This window comes from Arachis ipaensis, chromosome B3 (assembly GCF_059453495.1).
Source record: "Arachis ipaensis isolate K30076 ecotype BB chromosome B3, ASM5945349v1, whole genome shotgun sequence".
NCBI lineage: Eukaryota > Viridiplantae > Streptophyta > Magnoliopsida > Fabales > Fabaceae > Arachis > Arachis ipaensis.
In genome coordinates, this window is record NC_142438.1 from 58,428,333 (window position 1) to 58,435,636 (window position 7,304).

The following is a 7,304-nucleotide window of genomic DNA, read 5'->3' on the forward strand; positions in this document are numbered from 1 at the left end:
TTGACACTCCTCCCTTGGGTTTGGCTCAATGTTGCTACGAAGGTTATGAACAGGAGTTTGCTGGAGTAGGTAACCAACTTGTGTCTCAAGTTTCTTGATGGTAGCCTCTTGATTCTGCATGTTGGATCGCACCTCTTCTCGGAACATCTTACTGTCTTGAATCTCTTTACATATGCTCTCGAGTAGGGTCTCAATCTTTGAGAGTCTATCCTCGGATGGTGATGGTGAGTTGAGATTGGAGGAATGCGAATGGCTAGTTTGACTTTGGTATGGATGTTGAGAAGTGTTATTGGGTGGGTGTTGGTATGACCTCTGTGTGGAGTGTTGGTGAGTTGCATTGTTGTTGGGGTTGTGGCATCTTTGATATTGGCCTTGGTCTTGTTGATTTCCCCACCCAAAGTTTGGGTGGTTTCTCCAACCAGGATTATATGTTTTGGAGTATGGGTCATGGTTCTGCCTAGGTGAACTCCCATTGTAGTTGGCTTGTTCCTGATCACCCTCTACTTCTTCATTCACTCCTTCTTGGGTTGCTGCTGAAGTGGTGATTGCTGCTACTTGATTTCTCTCCATCTTCTTGGTGAGGTCAGCTAATTGGTTAGTAATCATCTTGTTTTGAGCTAGCAGTGCATCCACATTGTTCAGCTCCATCACTCCTCTAGTATTGCCTCTTTTAGAAGCATAGAAATAGTCATTCTCAGCTACAGTCTCAATGACATCTATGACTTCTTCAATGGTCTTCTTCTTGTTCAGAGATCCCCCGAATGAGTGGTCTACTGCCTTCTTTGATTCATATGAAAGACCTTCATAGAAAATGTGCAACTGCACTCATTCATTGAACATATCTGGCGGGCATCTTCTTGTCAGGTCCTTAAACCTCTCCCATGCTTCATATAGAGTCTCACCATCTTGCTGCCTAAAGGTTTGTACCTCAGCTCTCAACCTGTTGATCTGTTGAGGAGGATAGAATCTTGCCAAGAATTTGTTCACCACATCTTCCCAGGTTGCTAAACTCTCCTTTGGAAAGGATTCCAGCCATTTAGATGCTTTGTCCTTGAGTGAGAAAGGGAACAGAAGTAGTCTATAGGTGTTAGGATGAACACCATTAGACTTAACAGTATCGCATATCCTCAGGAAGGTGGTTAGATGTTGATTGGGGTCTTCTTGGACACTTTCTCCGAATGAACAATTGTTCTGAACAAGGGTGATGAGCTGTGGCTTTAGTTCAAAGTTGTTGGCATGTATGGTTGGCCTTTGGATGCTACTCGCACAGTTTCCTGGGTTTGGATTGATGTAAGAACCCAGAACTCTTCTCTCTTGCCTAGCCTGATGCACTGGACCTTCTCTGCCATGGTTGTGAGCCTCTTCTTCATGATGGTTTTCCATATTCTCATCCATGTCTGGTTCAAAGTACTCTTCCTCTTCCTCAGCACCAACTACTCTCTTTCCTCTTGCTTCCCTCCTTAATCTAAGGAAGGTCCTCTCAGGTTTAGAATCAAAGGAAGTTGAAGCCCCGCTTCTTCTACCTGTCATACAACCAACAAGGCACAAGCAAGAGAGATAGATGCAGACAGTAATTTCTATAGAAATGTTGTTAGTGTGAGTGATGCAATATATCAAACAGTTAGTGGGTTAGTGACTGAATTGTAAACAACTAAGAAAATGGGTGGGGGAAAGGGAAGAAAATAGCCAAACAGAAAGTAAATTACTCAAATGAACTTAAATCAAACAAAGTAAAAACAAATGCTCAATCTAGTTATCCACCAATTTAATCATTGTTGATATAAAATCAATCCCCGGCAACGGCGCCATAAACTTGATGCACAGAAACTTGTCTTTTAACAAATCTCCCTCGGCAAGTATACCGATTTGTCGTCAAGTAAAAACTCACAATAGAGTGAGGTCGAATCCCACAGGGATTGATTGGTCAAGCAACTTTAATTGGAAGAATTTTCTAGTTGAGCTAAGCAGAAATTGGGTTGAGAATTGCAGGAAATTAAATGGTGGGAAAGTAAATTGCAGAAAATAAATGACGGAAGGTAAATTGCAGAATCTTAAATGGGGAAGGGGAGTTTAGCATGAAAGTAAATAGCAGAAAGTAAAGAGAATGGGTAAGATCAGAAATGGGGAATTCATTGGGCTTAGCAGATGTTGCATTCTCCGGATCAAGTTCATTTTCATCTCTTCCTCAATCAATACATTCATTGATCTCCTTGGCAATCTTAAGTGATTGAATTCCAATTCCTTGGTAATTCAATCTCTTAAATCAGATCAATAGCCAATTCCTTGGTCTAATTGCTCATGAGAAGAGATGAAGTGTGGTCACTGATTATACCACATGTATTTCTAAATCAAAGTATTGGGAGAATTATATGTCACCATATCCGCCCAAACCCCAATTTGGTCCAACATGAGAAAGCATTTATAGCATGATCTCTTCATCCCTTTTCCAAGGTTCAGAAGAGATCCAAGTATGAATAGCTTCTTTTCCAAGATAACTACTCAATTGGATGAAGATTGAAAGCTTTCTAGTAAAATCAAGAGAAAAGAAAGAAGAAGAATAATGAAAACTATTATTGATCCATCAAATTACAACAGAGCTCCCTAACCCAATGAAAGGAGTTTAGTTGTTCATAGCTCTGGGAAATGAAAGCAAAGATGGAGAGTACATTCTGAGAATTAAACGAAAAGTTACAGAGAAAGTAAAATACAGAGAGTAATTCTAATAATGCCAAAAGCTCCCTTCTAGTTCAAAGCTCTCCCTATTTATACTATTCTTCTGATATTCTAGTTGGCTCTTCAAATCTTGGATATGGGCCTTTGGATCTTGAGTTGAAGCAGTTATCTTCTTCAGTGGGCTTAGCTTTACTTGCAGAGAGAAAGTGTGAAGTAGGCAGGGATCTAGCTTAGGACGTTAGTGGCGTTAACGTTAGGTGAAAGTGTGGGTTCGAGAACGTTAGTGACAATCACCTTTTTCACTAACGTTCCTAACCCAAGGATGCTCCACGTTAACTTCAACGTTAGTGGCATCAACGTGACCACTAACGTTGCCTCTTGGTCCTTCGCACACGTTATTGGGACTTACTTTTTCCAATAACGTTGAGAATCCTCCTTTCTCCCTACGTTAGAGTTCACGTTAGTGTGGCTAACGTGACCTTTAACGTAGGCTTGCCACATCTTCGAGAATGTTAGTGACACTTACCTTTGTCACTAACGTTCCAAAATGCCCCTACTTCCCACGTTAGAGTTCACGTTAACTAGGTTAACGTGGCTTCTAACGTGGTATTGCTAGCCATCTCCAACATTAGTGATAAAGGTGAGTGTCACTAACGTTGGCTCATCATTCCTTTTACTCACGTTAGCTTCCACGTTAATGTAGTTAACGTGGCTCATAGTGGCTCATCCCAACGTTAGTGACAAAGGTGAGTGTCACTAACGTTGGCAATTCTTTGCTCCCTCCATGTTAGAGTCCACGTTAACTGAGTTAACGTGGCAACTAACGTGGCTCAAAGTGGCTTAGCTCAACGTTAGTGACAAAGGTGAGTGTCACTAACGTTGGTCATTCTTTTGTTTCCCCACATTAGAGTCCACGTTAACTGAGTTAACGTGGCTCTTAACGTGGCCAATATGAGCTTGGTCCAACGTTAGTGACAAAGGTGAGTGTCACTAACGTTGGCTTCATTTTCTTCTTCCACGTTAACTACCACGTTAATGTAGTTAACGTGGCAATTAACGTGGGCTATGATGGCTTCGAGGATGTTATTAGCGATTACTTTTCTCATTAACGTTGCAAGCTAGCTCCCCTTCCACGTTAGAGGTCACGTTAGTTAGACTAACGTGGTTGCTAACGTGGTTCTTGCTTGCTTCCTTTGTCCTGAAATCAAGCAATAAAGTGTATCAAAGTTCTAGTCCAAGTTATGAGACATGCATCATCCGATTTGTCATTCAATTCATGCATAATTCTCATGAATTCATATAAAAATCACAATGTTAGCTTGAATCAAGATGTAAGTGAAATTCTACCCAAAACTCGCTTATTTCCTAAGAAATTGCATGAAACTACCCTAAAACCATAAAGAAAAGGTCAGTAAAACTGGCCAAAATTCCCTGGTATCAATAGTAAACAAAAATGATATTAATCATGATAGTGAACCGAAATCCAAACAAATAGTGAACCTAAATCCAAACTTACAGTGAACCAAAATGATATTAAAAAAATGATATTAAAGAAAATCAAGTAACATACCTATCAAATGATGACAAGATTAGAGTTTCTTGTTCTGATTGCCGTGCCACTAGAGGTTCTTGGGATTGTTCTTCATCAGAAACTTCATAGACATTGTCATCTTTGAAAAACTCTTCAATAACAAAACTTGTAAGAGACCTCGTAACACCTTGCTTTTTTGGTTCTGGAGGGCAGCTATAAGAAATAGAAGAGAGTCCAAAGACAACAAAACATTGAATTCATTTTTGGTTTCAACTGAACCATAATTAAACCATGTATAAGCAGTAAACATTATCATTATTTATATCCTATACCATTAAACAAGTGCTTCTTGTTCGGATTCCTGTGCCACCGGAGTTTCTTTGGATTGTTGCTCTTGTTCTTTGGCAGGGCTGTTGTATTAAACAGAAAACAGTTCAATAACAATCCAGAATTATTATCCTATACCATTAAAATTAATAAAAAGAATTTTTATGTGAAACTTACTCTTCATCAGAAACTTGATAGACATAGTCATCTTTCATTAAGTCTTCAATTATAGAACTCGTAAGAGACACTGTAACACCCTATTTTTTGGGTTCTGGAGGGCAGCTGTAATAAACAGAAGAGAGTCCAAAGACAAGAACACATTGAATTCGTTTTTGGTTTCAACTGAACCATAATTAAACCATGTATAAGCAGTAAACATTGAACAAGATTCATGTGGTGAACAAATCTTTATTAACTTACTCATTATTAGAAGTTTGTTGTCTTTTGTTTTGTGGAGGGACATAGATGAAGTCATCTCTGGACAACTCTTCCTGAATAGAACTTGGAAGAGACAATGCAAGAGGAGGTCTAAGGAATGTAAACAAGGATAAAGTTAATTTTGAATAATTAGAATTTGTCTTGAAAAATAGGAATTTGCACATTGAAAAACTCACACTTCCAAAGGTTGAGAACGAGTTTCTTGTTGACACTCAATGATTTGTAGCTCAGAATCAGGTGTAGCTCTAGTGACATTTAAACATATTTTCCTTGTGATTAATTAAACAAGAATTATTACCTAAATCTAAAAGTGTAACATAAATATTTTTAACTTACACTAGTGGAATTTTAGAAGTCTTTCTTGAGAAGATTTTCTTTTTTCTAAAATATTTTACCAGGCGTTCAGGCGTAGTTTTCCTAAAAAAAGATAACAAATTAAAATTAGAAACTGTTCTGAGGGTTACCTGAAACTGAAGGTCGATCTCAGAGGAGATCTGCTGTTGTGGCAGGAGCTGTCGTGTCCGACTTGCTGAGCCTTGAGATGTTGCTGATCCTTGATCACCGGAGGGTGGTGGTACCTACAAGAGACTCTGATGCTTAAGTTAGCATGGGCTTTGAGCAGGTTTTTTTCTGTAAAATCAGAGTATGAGTTATACATGGGTGCTCCAGTGTATCTATAGTAGTGTGGAGTGACCTCCCTTGAGATAAGTTAGTTATCTTATCTTATCTTTTGTGGGTGAGTCCCCTTATCTTTGGCCAGCCGCCTTTAGGTGGGCTGTGATCTTCTGCTTTGGGCCTACTTGGGCCCTTATATCAATTTGGCCGAGCCCTTTAGGAAGAGGTCGGTGTCGACCAACCTTTATAAGAGTTCGGTCATTTTTGTCTTCATCCAACCCGGCTCACCTAGCTCGACCCAGGGTATGAACAGTGCCCCTGCTTGAGCTCGGACCTTTCCATGAGGTCATGCTTTCTGAGCTTTGATCTCTGGTGTGCGAGAATTATACTAATTCGGAATTAAATAGATTTTCGTTGTAAGTATAGTCCGAACTGGCAATGAATCCTCTCAATCAAATTATAATCCTAAAAATGTCACAATCAACACAAAATAACTGGGAGTTTTAAATCCTGGTCGTCTCCCTTGGAACTAATGCCGATGAGTGCACAAATTTGGTTGCGAAGATCAAGGGGGTTTTTAATGATTGAAGTGAACAAATAAAGAGATAAAAGAACGAGACAAAATTGCAATTAATGAAGCAATAAAAGAACAAAAGAACGAAGTATGTAATATAAACAAGCAATGCTATAAAGTGATGGAAAGGTGGTTCAAAACATAAAAGAAACCTTGACATGGGATGAATTATGGAATCCCTTCCTTGCCATAACCACAACTATGATAATTATCATGAGTTAATCTCGCTTAGTTAACCTCAACCATCGAGAAGTAAGTCAAGCAAGCATAATTGACCTTAATCCATAAGTCCTAGCCAACTTACCAAACTAGTTGATAAAAGGCTAGCTTTAATGGAAACAAGAATCAACTAACTCCCCAAGAACTATCACTAAATGTTGGACATTATGACTCTAGTAATCCATAAACTCATTTCCCCAAGCCAAGGGGTGGAAATCTACCCCATAACTAAGCTTGGCATTTCATCAAACACATAGAGGGCATAAACATAAAACATGACAAAATTGGTAAATTAAGGAAAGCTATGAACCATAAATGATCAAAATCAATAAAGACAATTCAAACAAACATATAAAAGCCATCAACATCAAATTAAACAACTAAGAATCCAAAATTGCAAGACTATGTAAATATTGATAAGAGAGTAAAATATATGAAAGCATAGAACAAGTAATGTAATTGAAAGAGAAATTAAAGAAATACTTACAATGAAATTGCTAGAATCCAAAATCAACTTGAAGTACAAAATGCTACAAAACCCTAATTAAACCCTAAGAGAGAATTTCCTAATCTACATTACTCCTACTCCTACTATGTGTTTTTCCTACTCTAAGATGGCTCTCTTGGTATGTGTTGCATTCCTCTTCATATAGCTTCTCAAACCAGCCTCCAAGCCTTCAGAAACGGGCCTAGAGACCCCAAAATCGCGAGTGCACGTGCATTTTTAATGAAGGCACGCACTGGGACCTGTGCGGACGCACAGACGTGTGTGTTCACACACTTTGCTGAATTTCCACTTGTGCGTACGCACAGATGGTTGTGCGTACGTACACTTCGCGATGCCCTGGATTTGCTCTGCTTGGCTTCTTGTGCGTACGCACAAGTAGCTGTGCGCATGCACGCATGCTGATTTTCATTTTGTGCGTA

At 39.1% G+C, this 7,304-nt stretch overlaps 1 non-coding gene across 1 annotated transcript; it reads left to right on the forward strand.

Annotated features, from left to right (window-relative positions):
- Positions 1 to 835: 835 nt before the first annotated feature.
- LOC148570765 (small nucleolar RNA R71) lies at positions 836 to 942 on the forward strand. Its single transcript, XR_015907826.1, has one exon. It is a non-coding gene; the product is annotated as a small nucleolar RNA R71 (small nucleolar RNA).
- Positions 943 to 7,304: the final 6,362 nt, after the last annotated feature.